The sequence below is a fragment of the Rhinatrema bivittatum genome, chromosome 4 (genome assembly GCF_901001135.1).
Source record: "Rhinatrema bivittatum chromosome 4, aRhiBiv1.1, whole genome shotgun sequence".
In the NCBI taxonomy this organism is placed as follows: Eukaryota; Metazoa; Chordata; class Amphibia; order Gymnophiona; family Rhinatrematidae; genus Rhinatrema; species Rhinatrema bivittatum.
The window spans coordinates 148952140-148972784 of record NC_042618.1 but is presented as its reverse complement, the minus strand read 5'-3'; the positions used below and the strand labels follow the sequence as shown (position 1 = coordinate 148972784).

The window sequence follows — 20645 nt, the reverse complement described above, 5'->3', positions numbered from 1 at the left end:
ATCTGTCTAGCATGCTTTTTCCTCCAAATTATGCTTGGTGTAAAGGACCCATTTTAAGCTTCATTTACAGTGGCACATGTACAAGGTATCCAATTATCCAGTCAGAGTGCTTGCCAGCAGAGCGACTGAATTACAAAATAAAAAGTTTCTAGTAAAACTGTTTCTTTTATTTATATTGAGCTCATGGTTCGGCATTCTTCCAAATTCATGCAATAGTTTGGTTTCTGCTAGGAACCTGCTTCTTTTTCTTGGTATTATGGTTAGAAACAGGTTGCCTCAGGAGTTTCATGCTCTTTTGCTATTTCTTCCTTCTCTCTTTGCTTCCCAAAGACAGAAGGGAGCAATAGCAAATAGAAAGGGTGTGCACAGACTTTTATTTTATTTTATTTTATTTTTCATATTGTTCTTTTGTTGCATTTTTCATTTCATTTGTTGTTTGTTTTGCTTCATTTCATTTATTTAAAATGGAAAATAAAAGCAAATATCCCCTCACATATCCTTACCATATTTTCCTTTTCTTCACACGCAGGCGCGATCCTTGGTTGCTTCTGCCCTGCCAGTGGTAAGGTTAGAATTGGCATCAGCAGACTGAGACCACCATCATAATTAATTTCTTCCATACAAAATGGCACTGGCCTGTGTCTGGGCATGGCTGACACTATTTTGTATGGAATAAAATAACAATAGTCTGCCGGCACCATTTCTAAGCATACCACCAGTGAAGCAGGAGGAACCAGGGACTGCTTTTGCCCCGTGGAGAAAGAAAAATATGAAATGAGGCTTGTGGATTGGGGAAGATCAGAGTGGGGACCTGGAAGGGGATGTTTTTCGGTGGCAGTGGTCGTGGTGAACCAAAAATTTAAAACAAATGAAATTTTGTTTTTCTTTTTCTTTCATTTTGAAAACAAATTGAAACAAAATGGAATTTTTTTAAATATTTCCTATTCCATTTCAAATGAATACATATCCTTAGCAAACAGAAAGGTGCAGTTGCTATAAGTCATCCTCCCTCCCCACACCCCAAATGATAGTGCTAGTGACCCGGTTGCCACAGAACATGATCATAGAAAGAGCATGTGATACAAACTGAGCTAGGAAGATTCTCGCTTTTTTTTTTTTATAAAACTGGGCTGCAAAAATCTAAAAGAGACAAGAATCTCTCATTTTTTTTAAATAGGATTTCTTAGGAATGTGCATTTGTTTGAAATGAATGGACAATTCTAAATGAAAAGTCCATTTTTGGTTTGTTTCATTGTAAATGAAATGAATGGACAGGGTCTCAAAAAAGTTTAAGAATTTTCATTTCCATCTGTTTTCAGATCCTTTAAAGCGCATGGGGCAGCCAAAACTGCAGGTATTTTCTACTCAAGCCAGACGGCCCAGAGCTGAGATGGGAAGGGACAAAGAAGGAGCAGAACCAATCAAGGTGAAGTAAGTTTTCAGTCAGCCTACCCCAGCATCACTTCATAATCTTTTATCCTGAAACTGAAAGGAATACTGAACTTTGAGCTGTCACCATTTTGTTCAGAGTGTCTGTTGGATTGCAGAGAGGCAAGAGATTCTGAAGCTCTTTGTAGGAGTAAAATGAAAGTTACTAAAAGATTGAGATAGCAGAAAGTAAGGTAGACTGTTGGCAACTGGTGTCTTTTTCATTATGTCATAGGAGACATAATAAAAATCTCTGACTATTACAGTATGTCAACAGGGATAACAGTGCTGCAGTGCAGACAGAAAAACAATACATTGTCTGGACTCTGCAGTACATAGGAGAGATCTGTGTTCACTGTGAATCTGATAGAAAGGTGTATACAATCAGCAACCTTTCCTTTTTCAGCATTTATGTGTGTTACTTCATGTAAGCAAACAAACTCACAGCACTGATGGCAGAATAGTGTGTGCTTTGCTTCATAACAAATATAATTGTCTGCTATCTATGTGTCTACACTACAGGGTTTATTGTAACACTAGAAACCCCTAGTCAGTGTCACTGTTGATCTGTTTGAAATTCTATCATTCTGAAATTCTATCATTCTAAAACAATCACAAATTCCCCCACAAGTAATAATAGCTCTTGTTTTTCAAATAACAATGGTGAATACTATTCAATGAGCATTCATAATAGGCAACACTACAGGCCTCTAAAAGCCTTCAGTGCCTTATTCTTAATCATTGGTCAACATGTGCTGAATACATTTTTATGCTTTCTTTTGAAAAAAAAAAGACTTAGCTTTAGTGCTTGAATAGACCATCATCCTACAGAAGTTACCCAAACATGGTCTGTATTTTGTAGATCTGCATCAGGGGGTGTGCGGATGGAATGAGAAGAAGAGACAGAAGACTCTTCTATCTATCTGGCGAGTTGGGAACCATCAGGTGGACGGTGGCCTTGTCCTTATCTTGGGCCACCCTGTGGGTTGGGATCCGCTGGGTGGCCCCGCAGCCTTATCCTTATCTTGGCTGCCCAGTGGGTTGGCCTCTTTCTTATCTCAACGCCTGGTGGATTGGGGTCCTCTGGTGGTGGCATTCTCTTCATCTCAGTTACCGGCCCTGTGGCCTTCTCTTGACTTAGGCCCGAGGAAGTCCATATTCAGATGCATTTAGCTAGACAACTCAGAAGTTATCTGGCTAAATGAATATTTAGGCATTTATCCAGCCAAAATCTATCTGGATAACTTTTTATCATGCTAAAATTTGACAGGATTAGTCAGGGGAGTTCTGGGGGTATAACTAGAAGGAGCTAACAGGGTCATTCTTTATTGTGTGATGTGCCAGTATCGCAGCGAAATTATTAAAATTAAGGGAAGGGGAGGAGTGTGGGTGGGGTTTGGTCGGAGTTATCTCCCGGCAGCGCTGCGGGCGATAATGTTTTTCACATTATTGCCAGTAGCACCACGAGAAATAACTACACCTTTTCCCATTGTGCTATGGGGTTGATAGTGTGTGGTGCGGCTGCACCAAAGCAGGCAAAACTGCACCTCTGCGATGCGGCCAGCTGGCCACTATCATCCCCCCCCGCTACCTTCCATATTCAGGAGCAATGAAAACCCTGCTGACATCATCAATGACGTTTTCACAGCAGCCTAGTCATTATATTTCACCATCGGGGCCTTTTGAAAACCCTAGCCAATCCTCACCTCCGTTCACTCCCTTTTTCTAGCAGCAATGAGCCATCAAAACAGGATGGAGGACCTACCTGATCTTTGAAGTCAGCGGCGGAAGGACCATTGGGCCTTTGCGATCACGGCATCATGACTGTAGCTAGGCATGGGAGTAAGATGCCACTGGCAGTGGCAGTGATTTTCAATACCACATGTCATTGCTGGCTGGCCAATCTCTCCCACGCTTGCCTTCTTAACTCACGGTATCAGCAGTAGCAGCAGGATGTTGGGGAGGTACCCGTAATGGAGAAGGTTTTCATGGGTAATGATTCAGATGGACTGAATCAAATCACGGTGAACCTAGAAGATGTGGTAGGCCTGATTGACAAACTGAAGAGTAGTAAATCACCTGGACCGGATGGTATACACCCCAGAGTTCTGAAGGAACTAAAAAATGAAATTTCAGACCTATTAGTAAAAATTTGTAACTTATCATTAAAATCATCCATTGTACCTGAAGACTGGAGGATAGCAAATGTAACCCCAATATTTAAAAAGGGCTCCAGGGGCGATCCGGGAAACTACAGACTGGTTAGCCTGACTTCGGTGCCAGGAAAAATAGTGGAAAGTGTTCTAAACATCAAAATCACAGAACATATAGAAAGACATGGTTTAATGGAACAAAGTCAGCATGGCTTTACCCAGGGCAAGTCTTGCCTCACAAATCTGCTTCACTTTTTTGAAGGAGTTAATAAACATGTGGATAAAGGTGAACCGGTAGATATAGTATACTTGGATTTTCAGAAGGCGTTTGACAAAGTTCCTCATGAGAGGCTTCTAGGAAAAGTAAAAAGTCATGGGATAAGTGGCGATGTCCTTTCGTGGATTGCAAACTGGCTAAAAGACAGGAAACAGAGAGTAGGATTAAATGGGCAATTTTCTCAGTGGAAGGGAGTGGACAGTGGAGTGCCTCAGGGATCTGTATTGGGACCCTTACTGTTCAATATATTTATAAATGATCTGGAAAGAAATACGACGAGTGAGATAATCAAATTTGCAGATGACACAAAATTGTTCAGAGTAGTTAAATCACAAGCAGATTGTGATAAATTGCAGGAAGACCTTGTGAGACTGGAAAATTGGGCATCCAAATGGCAGATGAAATTTAATGTGGATAAGTGCAAGGTGATGCATATAGGGAAAAATAACCCATGCTATAATTACACAATGTTGGGTTCCATATTAGGTGCTACAACCCAAGAAAGAGATCTAGGTGTCATAGTGGATAACACACTGAAATCGTCGGTGCAGTGTGCTGCGGCAGTCAAAAAAGCAAACAGAATGTTGGGAATTATTAGAAAAGGAATGGTGAATAAAACGGAAAATGTCATAATGCCTCTGTATCGCTCCATGGTGAGACCGCACCTTGAATACTGTGTACAATTCTGGTCGCCGCATCTCAAAAAAGATATAATTGCAATGGAGAAGGTACAGAGAAGGGCTACCAAAATGATAAGGGGAATGGAACAACTCCCCTATGAGGAAAGACTAAAGAGGTTAGGACTTTTCAGCTTGGAGAAGAGACGACTGAGGGGGGATATGATAGAGGTATTTAAAATCATGAGAGGTCTAGAACGGGTAGATGTGAATCGGTTATTTACTCTTTCGGATAGTAGAAAGACTATGGGGCACTCCATGAAGTTAGCATGGGGCACATTTAAAACTAATCGGAGAAAGTTCTTTTTTACTCAACGCACAATTAAACTCTGGAATTTGTTGCCAGAGAATGTGGTTAGTGCAGTTAGTACAGTTAGTATAGCTGTGTTTAAAAAAGGATTGGATAAGTTCTTGGAGGAGAAGTCCATTACCTGCTATTAAGTTCACTTAGAGAATAGCCACTGCCATTAGCAATGGTTACATGGAATAGACTTAGTTTTTGGGTACTTGCCAGGTTCTTATGGCCTGGATTGGCCACTGTTGGAAACAGGATGCTGGGCTTGATGGACCCTTGGTCTGACCCAGTATGGCATTTTCTTATGTTCTTATGTTCTTAACCTGGTGCGACACTGAAACAAACAAGAAAACAAACAAACAAACCAGTTCTCTGGATGTGCCACGCCAATCCGATCGGGCCCCTCTCCCTCACAACTGGTCCCATTTGGCTTTTATAGTCTCCTGCCCTGCTAGAGGGCGCAAGAAAAAACAAACAAAACTTTCCCTCTTGTCTGCACCAACGCAGACATCACACTCGTGGCTTTCCCTTCAGTAAGCCTCAGACATCGGGGCACACAAAAAAAAAAATCTCAGTCTGCACCAAGGCAAACTCAGCTCCTCTCCTTTCATCTCCTCTTAAAAAAAAAATGCAGCGGTCCCCTTGGCAAAGAGAAAACCAGCAGGATCAAACCTAGGCCAATGGTGATCCAAATCAGCCCACAAATGAGGAAAAAAAACTTTTATGTTTCCAAAGCCCTGCTCCAGCAGCCTCAGGTAATTATTCATTCTGTTTATTTATTTATTTATTTATTTATCTTGTAATTCCACTATTACATTTGCAAATGCTCTCATAATGTCAGTCTCATCGAGCTCAAGTCTCAAATCATCATTCCATTTTTTGGCCAGACCTTCCATGCTTGTGGACGTCGTTTGCTCCGACAGAAAACGAACCCAGGTGCCTATTTTGTTGAAGCAGGGAATAGTTTCTAAAAATGTTTCCTCCTCATCTGAAAGAGAAATAAGCACTTCGCATTCCTATTGCTGATTTCCATAGCATTGTGCCTAATTTGTAAATAAGCAAAGACATTCTCTCTGGGTATGTCCCACTACTCCTGGAGCTGCTGAAATGACCATAACCTACGCTCTTCAGGATCCACAATATTTGCAAGGCAAGACAAACCCCTTTCCCTCCAAGCGTGAAACATTGAAAGTTCAAGGCCCACAGGGAAATCCCTGTTGCCAGTAAAAGGCAAGAAAGGAGTCACTATAGTGGATTTATGAAGAAGTTCCTACCACCATTTCCATGCCTTGTGCAAGGCCCCAAACCAAAATGTATTTATTTTTTGATACCTAATTGAAGACTTAGGAAGGTAAAGCAAATACATCCCCTGATGGGGCTGGCCCATTCTTCCAGCAACCCCTCATCATCATATTTTTTTTATGGAAAGAAACCCAATCCTGTATGTATCGCGTAAGACAAGCAACATTATTTAAGCGCAGATCTGAGTCTGCCAGTCCCCCTTTCCTTTTTTCCTGCATTAAGATGTCTAGTCGAATTCTGGGTCTTTTTCCATTCCATATAAAGTGGAAAAGCTATGGATCTGAATTTTAGTACTTAAGATCGTTTGAGCCAGATAGGGAGCATCTGAATGGGGTAACATGATTATCTTCACCACTGCACATTGTCCTATCAGGGACAATGGGAAAGTTCTCCATCTCTCAAGCAGTTCCTGAACTTTTTCCAAGATGGCTACGACATTTTTTTTTAAATACATACCTGGTACAGTGCAAGTGATATGGATTCACAGGTTTCTCATTCCTCCCACAAGCCATTTAAGAGGAAAAACACCTCTCCATCTACCAGGCAGTTCAGTATCTAAAGGAAAAACAGCTGAATTCTCATAATTGATTTTTAAACCTGAAAAAGAGCATACATGTTGATACACTCCATAATGGCATCTAAGCAGTCTTGTGAATTACTAATAAATAGCAGCATGTCATCGGCAAACATGCTTAATTTAATCATTTTTCTACAGATCTGTAAACCCAGAAAGGTGACTATATTACACAGTAAGGGGTTCAATTGCAAGAACTTAGAGCAATTGAGACGGTGGACACCCTTGGCGCATTCCACTCTCCAACAACAAGGGGGAGGATAACAAGTCGTTAACCAGGATTTGTGCTCTAGGAGTTTTTATCCACTTTACGAACTGTTCATCAAAATTAAACTGCTCAAGCATCCACCACATATAGGGTCATTCCACTCAATCGAATGCTTTTTCTGCGTCCAGCCCTACAAACATGCCATCTCCCCTTGGATGCATACTTAACATTAATACTATTAAAGCTTTTAGCTGTTTGAGGAGTTCCTATTAGAAATTAAATCTGTCTGAACTTTTAACACTATAGTTTTTATGATCTTATTAACTCGAGCAACCAACATAGCTGACAGGATCTTAACATCTTGATTTAATAAGGAAATTGGTCAATAGGACCCAGTAGCTGCTGGATCCCTTTCTGGTTTTGGAAGGAGGACTATCATAACCAAATTACTTTAAGGACTCATGCTACCAGTGTCCAGAGCCTCCAAAAACATCTCTCTTAAAGGCTCAAACACTCTTACCCCCAAAATTTTGAAAAATTCCGGGAGACTTACCCAATTAGAGTACCATTTTAATTTCCCCCAGTGAGATCTGCTCTTCCAATTTAGATTTATCCAGTTGTGACAATGTTGGAAACATTATTCCCTGAAATAGCCGCTGCCTATGAGGAATACATTGTGGTTCACTCTTATAAAGATCTCTAGAAACTTTCAAGGACTCTAAGGACCTCCTCTGTACCCCTCTATTCCTTACTGTGAAACTCCAACCTCGGAACAAAGGTTTTGGGACCACATTTTTAAGTAGTTGAGCTAACAACTTACCAGACTTGTTCCCCCATTGATAAAGTTTATACCTATACTACATTAGGTTTTGTCTTGCCTTGGATACCAGTAATGCATCTAGCTCCTTGCGGACCACCACCAGTGTTTTTTAATATCTGGTGTCATCAGTTTCACATGGGTGCATTTGAGATGAGCCATTTGTTTCAATAGGTCTAACATTTTTTTGTGCAGTTTGCCGTCTCTTTCTTACTTGATATGCTATAATATACCCCTAAGCACGGCCTTAGTAGCATTCCAGAAAGTAAGTGCTGACAGGCCCTGTGAGAAATGAAATTCTTTGTGTTCCTCCTATTTCATACACAGATATTTAATAAACGCTTTATTGTGGTAAAGCAATGCAGACATCTTTCACTGCGGCTTACGACCCCTGAAATCAGCCAAGGCAACCTTCAAACGATTAGGGAATAACCTGAAAAGGGAACATCATACATGTCACACAACTGCATCCTAGCAGACCAGAACTCCACTATTAAAATGTAATCAATTCTCATATACACTTTGGGGCGGATTTTAAAAGGAGCGCAAATAGCGCTGGATTTTAGTAGATACGCTGGCGCGCCGGGCCGCGACCTGGGGGCGGGTAAGGAGGGCACGGCCATGCCCCCGGACCACCCCGGGCCATAGCCACGCCCCCGTACCCGCCCCCAAACCGCTGCCAACACGCCCCCGAAACGCCGCGACGACCGGGCCCGCCCCCCGACACGCCCCCCTCGGAGAACCCCGGGACTTACGCGAGTCCCGGGGCTCTGCGCGCGCCACTAGGCCTATGTAAAATAGGCTTCCCGGCGCGCAGGGCCCTGCTCGCCTAAATCCGCCCGGTTTTGGGCGGATTTAGGTGAGCAGGGCTCTTAAAATCCGCCCCTTTATGCGCATGAGAGTAAAGGGAGTACTTCTTATCCTGTAGGTGCAACATATGCCAGCTGTCTACCATCTGAAATTCTTGGCAAAGAAAATCTATATCTGTGTTCGCCTGCACCTTCTTTGGAGTCTTTAACAGTAGACAATCCATTAGTGGGTTGCCATTACATTGAAATCACCCCCTACAACAAACATATAACCCTCCCAACATGATATCTTGACAACCATAGAGGAAAACAACTGATATGAATATTGATTTGGGGCATATACATTTGCAAAAACTATTTTAATACCATACAACATACCCACCAAGAGAAGAAACCTTCCCTTAGGATCAGAAATCTGTTTCTCAATCACAAAGGGAATATTTTTATTGAGAATAGCAACTCCTCTCTGCCTAGTGGAATAGGATGAGAAAAAAAACATTGTCCTACCCATTCTCTCCACAATTTGGTGTATTCAAGATCATCCAAATGCGTTTCCTGCAGAAAAGCTATGGACATCTTGCGTTTTTTGAGATCAGCCAATTTTTTTTTTTCTTTTGATCAGTATAACCCATCAACATTGAGAGAGCATGCCATGACATCAGCCATTGGGAAACCATGCCTGGTATTGTGATCAATTGAAAAACCCAGAGGTGAGCTCCCCAGCCTAGGCTCCCCACTATACTCAATGTCAGCAATACCTAGAGGCAGTAAAAAATGATCATTGTCCACAGATTCATAATCAGACCTTTCATTATTCCATTCCATTCATTATTCCATTCCATTCCATTCCAACCCATTGTCAAACCCATTCTAAAAAAACCCAACCTCGACCCCACAGAACCCTCTAATTTTCGACCTATCTCTAACCTCCCATTTCTAGCCAAAATCACAGAAAAAATAGTCAACATCCGTTTCTCGGAACACCTAGATAACCATAAAATGTTATCCTCATCTCAATTTGGCTTCCGTAAATTCTTCAGCACGGAAACTCTCCTACTAACACTCACTGACACCATCCTCAAAGGCATAGACAAGGGCACTCCTACCTCCTAGTAATGCTTGACATTTCATCCGCGTTTGACACCATCAGCCACAAAATACTGTTAAACCTTCTCTCTGATATCGGTATCAGTGGAACAGCACTACTACGGTTTAAATCCTACCTTGAAAATAGACAATTCAAGGTCAAACTGGGCAGCAACGAATCCGATCCTATTAAACTTCCCTGAGGCGTTCCTTAAGGCTCCTCTCTATCATCTATCCTCTTCAATATCTACATGTCACCCCTCTGCAAACTACTATCTAACCTAGGTATTACACATTTCGTATATGTGGATGACGTCCAAATCCTCATCCCCATCACTGACTCCTTACCTAACGCCTTAAAGACTTGGGACAACTGCCTCACCTCAATCAATCAACTCCTCACCAACATGCACATAGCGTTGAACACCTCCAAAACAGAACTACTTGTCATTTCTTCTGATGCCCACTCCTTGTCCCTCGCAGACTCCAACTCTTTGACCCCCCCCCCCCCCCCGCCTCATACCCACATACACGTAACCTGGGCATCACCATCGACACCCAACTAAATCTAAAAGCATTCATAAAATCCACTCTAAAAGAATGCTATTTCAAACTCCATGTTTTAAAGAAGCTAAGATCTCTCCTACATGGCAATGACTTCAGAACCGTCTTCCAGACCATAATCTTCTCCAAGATCGACTATTGTAACTCCCTCCTCCTAGGCCTACCCACCTCCACCATCAAACCCCTTCAACTGCTACAGAATGCAACTGCCAGAATTCTCACCAATACACGCAAGAATGATCACATCTCTCCCATCCTAAGTAATCTACATTGGCTCCCTATTTCCTCAAGAATTCGCTACAAAAGCCTCTCACTAATTCACAAGACCCTATACAATGAAAAAACACAATTGCTACATGATTTCCTCCACTTCCATACAACCAGCAGACCCACCAGAACCACCTATCAAGGAACACTCCACATACCATCCCCTAAACTTACTCATCTCTCCTCCACAAGGGAGCGAGCATTTTCAATAGCAGGTCCCACCATTTGGAATGCTATGCCACCCGACCTCTGCATAGAACCATCCACACAGAAGTTTAAGAAGAAGCTAAAAACATGGCTCTTCAAACAAGCCTTCGATTAAGCACCCTTCATGCCGCGTTAGTCTCCCCCCCCCCCCCCCCTTTATTGGACTTCCTACTTATATTTGCCTCTCCATAACCTTACCTCCCTCTCTTTCTCTGCTTCCCTGCCCCCCCTGTCCTCCTATATGTCCCTCTTGCCTTCACCCTAAACATGTGTTAAACATGGCTTGCAGCCTTAGTCTTCCTCCCTTTTCTACCTTCTTTCTTCCTTGTGCCCATTATAATTTTCTCTCCTTCTTCTCCTCGCCTCTTAACATGACTATAGCTTAGTGCAATACATATACATTGTGTTTCCCTTCATGCTACCAATGTCCTATGTAAATATAAATGTAAAATGTACTATGTAAATATATGTAAATATAAATGGTTTGCATTATATTTCAGTTATGCTAGACTTCCTTACCTCTTTGTTTCTTGCAATCCAATACTATATAATCACAATGTTTATTGTAAATATTTCATATGCTATATCTGTTTATGCGTTACCTTATATTCACAATGTTCCTTGTAACTCTATATGTATTAATCTCAATGTTCCCTGTAAACCGATACAATGTGTAAACGGTTATCGATATATAAAAACCACTAAATAAATTATAGATATAGAATTCGAAACAGGATATGAATATCTGCCATTCCTGAACACTGTCTCTCACTCTATCACATCCACACCCACACACACACATAATAATACACACCAGAACTCCTCCCATTGTCACTCCCCATATTCCCCAACCTACCACCCCACCCTCCCATGTAAATCCTGAGTCCCTGTGATGAAATCTGCCACATGTTCTTCCAGCACAAAGTGGTTCTTTCTCTCTGTGCTGAACCTGTAGCATTAGTCCCCACAGGTCTCCCAGGATCACTGGGACTTATTGAAGGAAGCAGCAGCAGTAACTGATTTGCCATGTCCCATTAACACCTGCTGGAAGCACCCCGTAGCAGCACCTTCTTCCCGAACAGTTCACATTGCAAGGAGGCTACATACACAGAAACAGCTGTGGGCAGATTGAAACCTGTGCTCTGTACAAAAGATTCCTCCAACTCAGAACGCCCTGATATGCTTGAAGTGCAGCCTTTCAGTCAGAGCACTTGATTAGCCTCCAACATCCTCGCTGTTCTAGTCAGAGATCCAAAAGGCCTATTAGTCCATCTGCTTCCTCTTCGAACCGCTAAACTGATGCAGAAAAGCCGACGCATGAAGTCCTTCAATCCACGCCGATCCACGCCATATAGAGAACTATCATAAAACTTTATTGAACATTGTTCATGTTTTTGAAAAGAGTCTTTATGCTCATCATCTTGAACTGGTGAAACTAACAAACACGATGCTATTACCTTCCGCCTCAAGAAAGAACAAGAGAAATATCGTGGTACATGCTTCTGGTTCTATGGACTTAGTATTGTGAACTCTAAGACTGTAATCCAAATAGGCATGTTATACAAACTGCTTTCAATGGACTCACAATAACATTAAATTGCACCAGTAAACAGACCAACAAGAAATACCCACTTAGAATATGAACTGGAACATTAGTCCTTTAATGAGTGGACGTTCAACTTTGCTTCATGCACTGTGGTGAACATCTTAGTTTCACCCTGGTGGAACATCTTTAATCTATCTGAGAATTCTAGGGAGAATTGCACCCCCTACCAGAATAGCTGCATGCGATATGGTGAGAATGCTCTCCGGGCAGCTTGCACTTTTGCCAAGAAATCTGGAAATAACAGCAATTTTGCCCTACTATACTTGAGCTCTGAAGTCTTCCTGTAGGCCATCAAAATTTTGGTTTTATCAGTGCAGTTAAGGAATTTGACAATAACTTGTCGTGATCTGTTGTCATCTGGCCCTCCTATTCCAAGCCTATGCACTCGTTCAACAAGAATTTTCCTGTCCTCAGTGGAGATTTGGAGTGCCTCTAGCAACCATTGTTCGCAGAATTTAATCAGCTCCTTTCCTTGAATATTTTCCAATAGCCCCACAATGCAAAGATTGTTGCGACGACTATGATTTTCCAAATCATTGAGTTTGTCCTCCAGCTGTTTGTTTTTTTCTCTAGGTTCCGCAGTTGTCGAGGTAAGGGATTCGATACGCTCGCCATGTTCACTCACTCTTTTATTAATTCCAACCAACGATATACTGTAATTTTCAACTTTGTCTCGCAGTTCCTCAACAAAAGCTTGCAGCTTCTGGAGCTGATCTGTTATTGCTGCCGACACAGCACGTGTAAAATCTTTTAGCACAGCATTAGATAGACCTCCATGACATTCTCAGCATCTGACACCATTTTGTCTTCAAGGCCTACTACATGATCGTTTTCCACTCCTCAATCTGTTAGACATCTTGCACTTTTTACTGATGGATGATATGTCAATGTATATCCCCGCCGGGAAATGCACAAATTTCATGCAAAAAGCTGCGATGAATAGATCAAGATCCCAAGAAAGTAAGACTTAGGAGCATCTGCTCAGCTTGATATCATTGCCATGCCCCTGCCCTTTATTATTTTGGTTACCCTTCTCTGTCCCTTTTCTAATTCCACTATATCTTTTTTGAGATGTGATGACCAGAACTGCACACAATACTCATGGTGCGGTCGCACCATAGAGCAATACATAGGCATTATGACACCTTCTATTTTATTCTCCATTCCTTTCCTCATAATTTCTCTTGACCACCACCGCACACTGAACAAAGGATTTCAACATGTTATCTACAAAGACACCTAGATCCTTTTCCTGGGTGGTGACTCCCAGTGTAGAACCTTGTATTGTGTAGCTATAATATGGGTTGCTCTTCCCTACATGCATCACTTTGTACTTGTCCACATTAAATGTTACCTGCCATTTGGATTACAGGCTTTCAAAGTCCTCCAGTAATTTCACAAAATCCTCTTGTGATTTAATAACTGAATAATTTTGTATATCAGCAAATTTGATCACCTCACTCGTTGTTCTCATCTCTATATATAAATAAATTAAAAGCAGTGGGCCCAGTACAGATTCCTGGGACACCCCACTATTCACCTTTCTCTATTGAGAAAATTGACCATTTAGCACTACTTTCTGTTTTCTATCTTTTAATCAGTTCTCACTCCAAAATAGAACATGGCCTCCTATCCCATGACTTTTTAATTTCCTCAAGAGTCTGTCATGAGGTACTTTGCTAAATGCATTCTGAAAATCCAGATACAATAGATCAACTGGCTCACTTTTATCCACATACACTCCCGAATTCTTTATAAAACCCTTTCCATCATCCACAAAAGTCTGTCGAATTCTAACCTTAATTGGATCAACCCCCCTCTCATCCCCCGTACCTCGAATAGACCCACACGTACAGCCCTCCAAGGAACCCTACGTGCCCAACCTATCAAATCTTTCAAATTATCATCCACCATAAGCAGAGCTTTCTCTATCGCCGGCCCCTCTTTATGGAACTCCCTGCCTCCCGATATACGCCTGGAAACATACACACCCGCTTTCAAAAAAAAAACTGAAAACATGGCTCTTCCAGCAAGCTTACCCCATGTCACCTTCCATTACATAACTCCCCACTGCTTGACTAAGAATCGCCTATATGCCTAAGAATCTATTTCTCAGAAGTCGCCTTACGCCTATCGATTTCGTACTTTGACTCTGCTATTAATGTTGTTAGCTATGTATATAGTTTGATTGTACGTATATAGTGATTTGCTATATCTATTTATTGATTTTATGGACTTTGCCCGGCATAGTCAGTTCTTTCCCGTATCCCTGTTTTAGCCTCATTGCTCTCAGTTACATGTAAGGGCCCTGCCCAAAAGTTAACTTGTATTTCTATGTTATATGTAAGGGCTCTGCCCAACTGTTCCTGTTTAATTGTAAACCGATGCGATGTGTGAACGGACGTCGGTATAAAAGAGACTTTAAATAAATAAATAATAAATAATAAATATTTATTCATGCCTTCAAAAAAATGTAGCAGATTCATGAAGCAAGGCTTCACTTGGCTAAATCCATGTTGGCTTTGTCTCATAAAACTATGGCTATCAATATGTTTAGTAATTGCGTTATTTATAATAGTTTCAACCATTTTGTCTGGAACTGGTCTGTAGTTTCCTGGATCACTCCTGGAACCCTTTTTAAAAACTGGGACTACATTGGTCACCCTCTAATCTTCAGGTACCATAGCTGATGTTAATGATAGTTTACAAATGATTAATAGTATGTCTGCTATTTCATTTTTCAGTTCTTTCAGCAGTCTGGGATGTACACTATCTGGTTCAGGTGATTTGCTAGTTTCTCAGTTGCCCTACTACATTTTCCAGGTTCAGTGAGATTTGTTTCAGTTCTTCTGAATCATCACCTGGTATCTGTCTTACATCTTCCTCACCTGCTCACAACTAACAGTAGACGTCGTTAACATCACTTACTGCTGAGCCTAGAGCATAGCAGCTGTTCAGCAGTCCACAGCATCATCACACACAGTAAACTTGATACAAACCAAATGGCTTTAGGAAAGTTGACCTGGTAAAAACAGGCGTTTTTGTTGGTCCAGGAAGGCCTGGTAGGCGGTATTATCACACGCCGTGATAATACCACATTCCACGATACTGGCTGCGATAATTACTTTTCGTCCCTTACTGCCAAGAAAAAAAAGTGTAGTTATTCCTGTGAAATAAACCCGCAATAACATGTGATAAGGATCACACGCAGCACTAGCAACCCCTAGTTTACACTAATCCCACCCACACTCCACCCACTTTAATATTAATGTGAAATTTGCATATGCAATTGGCGATGCGCTATTTATCGCAAAATGATCAATCACCCTGTAAGATTGTAAGCCCTCTGGGATAGGAAAATACCTACAGCAACTGAATGTAATCTGCTTTGAAGTGCCAAAAAACAGAATAATAAATAAATAAAAGGTGCCTTTTGCCCTCTTTTGATGCTTTGGGCTTTTGATGCTACTTTTCTTCCTGCCTTACCTCTCTCTCAATGTCTGGAGGTATTGATGCCACTGTGCTTCCAGCCTTGTTCTACACTCTATGCCTTGGGATGTGGAAGCCAGTCTTCTTGCTGCCTCACTCTGCATTCTGTGTCTTGTAGTGTTCATGGATGATTCCTTACTCTAATTCTATATCTGCACCTATGGTTTAGGGTTTTAACACCAGTGCTCCTGCTAATTTGTACCTCTCCAGGTACCTTTGCCTCTGCTCCTGATCTCTTGACTGTTCTTTTCTAATACCCTTATGGTACTTACTAACTATTGGTCTTTTCATACCAATCCAATGGTTTACGTAGTTGCTGCACCTTTCATGGTCCTTTGGGATGTTTATGCCACTGTTGGTTGCACTTTGCCTTTCTTTTGGTGCCTTGTGGTGTTGATGCCACTCTTCTTGCTGTCATACTCTGCACCCATGGTTTGGGTTTTATTTATTTATTTATTTATACCCATTTGATATTTCACCTTTTCGTAATGGTAGACCCAAGATAGATTACATAAAATAACAAGGCATGGAGTACTTAAGTATTGGGTTCATACATATATGATACAGATATGAGGTAGATTACAAGTAAAAAGATAAGAAGTAGGGTACATTAGGTAGAAATTGCACATATACATAGTTAAGAAGTAAGTTCAACACCAGCAGTGTGAGAAATATTAAAAACCAGTTAGATAAAGGTGGCCCAGAAGTGAGCAAATCTTGTGAAATTTGTGGTCAGAAAGACTATTAGGGGCGGATTTTAAGAGCCCTGCTCGCGTAAATCCACCCGGATTTACGCAAGCAGGGCCCTGTGCGCCGGTGCGTCTATGTTCAATAGGCCTACTGGTGCGTGCAGAGCCCCGGGACTCACGTAAGTCCCGGGGTTTTCCGAGGGGGGCGTGTCGGGGGCGGGGCCGAGCGGCGCGCTGTTTTCAGGGGCGGGATGCGGCGTTTCGGGGGCGGGCCCAGGGGCGTGGTTTCGGCCCGGGGCGGTCCGGGGGCGTGGCCGTGCCCTCCGGAACCGCCCCTGGGTCGTGTCTAGGCGCGCCAGCGGCCCGCTGGCGCGCGGGGATTTACTTCTCCCTCTGGGAGGCGTAAATCCCCCAACAAAGGTAGGGGGGGGTTTTAGACAGGGCCGGGGGGGTGGGTTAGGTAGAGGAAGGGAGGGGAAGGTGAGGGGAGGGCGTTAGCGAATTCCCTCCGAGGCCGCTCCGATTTCGGAGCGGCCTCGGAGGGAACGGAGGCAGGCTGCGCGGCTCGGCGCGTGCCGGCTACACGAAATCGGTAGCCTTGCGCGCGCCGATTCAGGATTTTAGCGGATACGCGCGGCTACGCGCGTATCTACTAAAATCCCGCGTACTTTTGTTTGCGCCTGGAGCACCAACAAAAGTACGCCAACGCGCCGTTTTTGAAAATCTACCCCCCCCAGTGAGCAAGAACTAGAGAATAAGTCACCCCTTCAATTGTGTTTGTCCAATGCTTAACATCTGTACTTCATTTTCCACCTCCAAAATTGTTTTCTGGTTATCATCTCCTTGTTTTTTAATCTCCCCTAAAGTACTATTTAGCGCTACTATTACCTCATTAATTTGTTCAAATTTCTTTTCAAGTGCGCTAACCACTGCCACAGTGACCTCTGCTACCAGCATGAATGAGTTCATTGAAGTGAGAGAATCTGTCGGCACCTCTGCGGGGCTTATTTGACCACAAAGTCTGTCACACTGTATAGGAATTGATGAATAGCTCAAACTCAGCATAAAATGTATAACTTTTTTGCGGAAAAATTGGGGAGGGCACCTGGAGCAGGCCAGCACTGCAGCTCACCCACCCATCGTGTCACGTGATATCCATGGCCCATGAAATTTAATGTGGAAAGTGCAAAGTGATACACATAGGGAAAAATAATCTCAACTACAGGTATATGATGCTGGATTCCGTATTGGGAGTCACTACCCAGGAAAAGGGCCTTGGAGTTCTCATGGACAATATGTTGAAAACCTCAGCTCAGTGCATGGCAGTGGTCAAAAAAAGCAAACAGAACGTTAGGAATGATCTGAAAAGGAATAGAGAATAAAATGTAAAATATCATATTGCCTCTGTATCGAGCTATGGTGCAACCGCACCAATGGATCTGGTTGCCCCATCTCATGAAAGACAGAGCAAAACTAGAAAAGGTACAGAGGAGGGCAACAAAAATGATAAAGAGAATGGAACATCTCTCTTATGATGAGAGGCTATGCAGGCAAGAGAAGGCACAGACAGAAGTTTCTAAAATCATGAGTGGAGTGGGACTGGTAAATAAAAAAATGGGTATGTACCCTTTCAAATAATACTACAACAAAGGGATACTCCATGAAATTAGCAAACAAAACATTCAAAACACATTGCAGAAAGTACTTTTTCACTCAGTGCACCATCAAGCTGTGGAATTGATTGCCAGAGGATGTGATCAAGGCAACAACATAAAGGGGGGTTTAAAAGAGGTTTGGACAAGTGTTGCAATTGGCGGTCAGTGGGCCCATGCCACAGACTGCCTCTCTTACCTCCAGCCCGGGCTTCCAGGGACATACCTCTGATGCGGCTGTCCTCCCGGCTCTGCCACTTCAGGCTGTTGCAGCACAGCTAGGCCAATGCCGCCACTGCCGCCAAGCCGACACCACCGCTAATACTGGGCAATCCCTTAGGCATGTGTGCGCTTGACCAGTGCAAATTTAAAGGGCCCACAGCAGGAATTCCCTGTGACACCCTCTCATGACATCATGGGCCACGAGTATTTAATAGAGATGTGAATCGTGTCCTCGATCGTCTTAACGATCGATTTCGGCTGGGAGGGGGAGGGAATCGTATTGTTGCCGTTTGGGTGTGTAAACTATCGTAAAAAATCGTTAAAATCGTGAGCCGGCACACTAAACCCCCCTAAAACCCACCCCGACCCTTTAAATTAAATCCCCCACCCTCCCGAACCCCCCCCAAATGCTTTAAATTACCTGGGGATCCGGCGGTGGTCCAGAACGGCGGCGGTCCGGAACGGTCCCCTCAATAGAATCGTGTTGTCTTCAGCCGGCGCCATTTTTCAAAATGGCCGCCGCAAAATGGCGGCGGCCATAGACAAAAACGATTCGACGGAGGAGGTCGTTCCGGACCCCCGCTGGACTTTTGGCAAGTCTTGTGGGGGTCAGGAGGCCCCCCCAAGCTGGCCAAAAGTTTCCTGGGAGTCCAGCGGGGTTCCGGGAGCGATTTCTTGCCGCGAATCGTTTTCGTACGGAAAATGGTGCCGGCAGGAGATCAACTGCAGGAGGTCGTTCAGCGGGGGTTCCGGACCGCCGCTGAACGACCTCCTGCACTCGATCTCCTGCCGGCGCCATTTTCCGTACGAAAACGATTCGCGGCAAGAAATCGCTCCCGGAACCCCACTGGACTCCCAGGAAACTTTTGGCCAGCTTGGGGGGGCCTCCTGACCCCCACAAGACTTGCCAAAAGTCCAGCGGGGGTCCGGAACGACCTCCTCCGTCGAATCATTTTTGTCTATGGCCGCCGCCATTTTGCGGCGGCCATTTTGAAAAATGGCGCCGGCTGAAGACAACACGATTCTATTGAGGGGGCCGTTCCGGACCGCCGCCGTTCTGGACCACCGCCGGATCCCCAGGTAATTTAAAGCATTGGGGGGGGTTCGGGAGGGTGGGGGATTTAATTTAAAGGGTCGGGGGTGGGTTTTAGGGGGTTTTAGTGTGCCGGTTTTCCTGCCCTCCCCCTTCCCCCGATTTACGATTTTTTAACGATAAATCGGGGGAATTGGTATTGTATCGTGGCCCTAATGATTTTTTGACGATTTAAAATATATCGGACGATATTTTAAATCGTCAAAAAACGATTCACATCCCTAGTATTTAAAGCCTGCCTGAATGCCTTTCCAGTGCCTCGGCAATAGGTCAACTCCTCCTGGAGTAAAGCTTTGGCTCTGCGTTCCTAGTTCCTGCTTCCTGGTTTCTGCTGTGTGACGTTCCTGTGCTCCTGTGTCCTGTTCCTGGCTCTTTGGAAGTTCACTTTGTCTCCTGAGTTCCTGTCTTTGAGGTCAGTCTTTCCTTAGTCTGTCTTCAGCTTCTCATCTTGCTCCTATGGTCCCTTGTCCTCCTCTACTCTTCACTCCTCAACTCTTCGGATTGAACTTCTGGCTTTGACTTCGGACCGGACTTCTGGCACCAACTTGGATTGGACTTCTGGTTTGACCTTAGATTGGACCTCAATGATGCTTAACCTCCACCTGCCCGTGACCAATACCTGCTTCCACTCCTGACTGAACTCCACCTGCCCAAACCTCTGCTTGAATCATGACACTGCGAATAGCTGCCTGCCTTTGACCACAGCCTGGACCTGACCCTCTTGACTGCTGCCTGTCCTGACTGTTACTTGTCCTGACTCTGCTTCCTGCTCTGTGCTGGCCTGCAATGACTTCATCATGATGGATCTTTATTGCTACAGAGGTCTGCACCTAAGACCAGCTGCCGCCGGCACCCAAGGGCTCAACCTAAGGGGAACGTGAGCAGGTATTAGTGAAGCTCCAGTTGAGCCTCTGCTACTGACAGCTCTGCCTGCCAAGGGTGGTGACCTACAGTGCTCCTCCCTGCAGGTTGCACCAACTCCCCCTTGGTCTAAGGGTCCATGTCTGCAACAAGTTCCTGAAGGAAATGTCCATAACACATTATTAACCAGGTATACTAAAGAAAGCTATCGCTATCCCAGGAATTAGAACTCCTTTATTGGATCTGCCAGGTACTTGCAACCTGGATTGGTCATTGTCAAGAGACAGAATGTAGACTCGATGGAACTTGTTCTGATCCAGTATGGCAATTCTTATGTTTCTATGTTATGTTCTTTTTTTGTCAGGTAAC

General features: G+C 43.5%; 1 long non-coding RNA gene across 1 annotated transcript in view; it reads left to right on the top strand.

The window, feature by feature from the left end:
• The window catches only part of LOC115089465, a 33314-nt gene that overhangs the window by 709 nt on the left and 11960 nt on the right, over nucleotides 1–20645 (top strand). Inside the window, exon 2 of the long non-coding RNA XR_003856093.1 lies at nucleotides 1320–1431. This is a non-coding gene — a long non-coding RNA (uncharacterized LOC115089465). The remainder of the gene's footprint in view (nucleotides 1–1319; nucleotides 1432–20645) is intronic.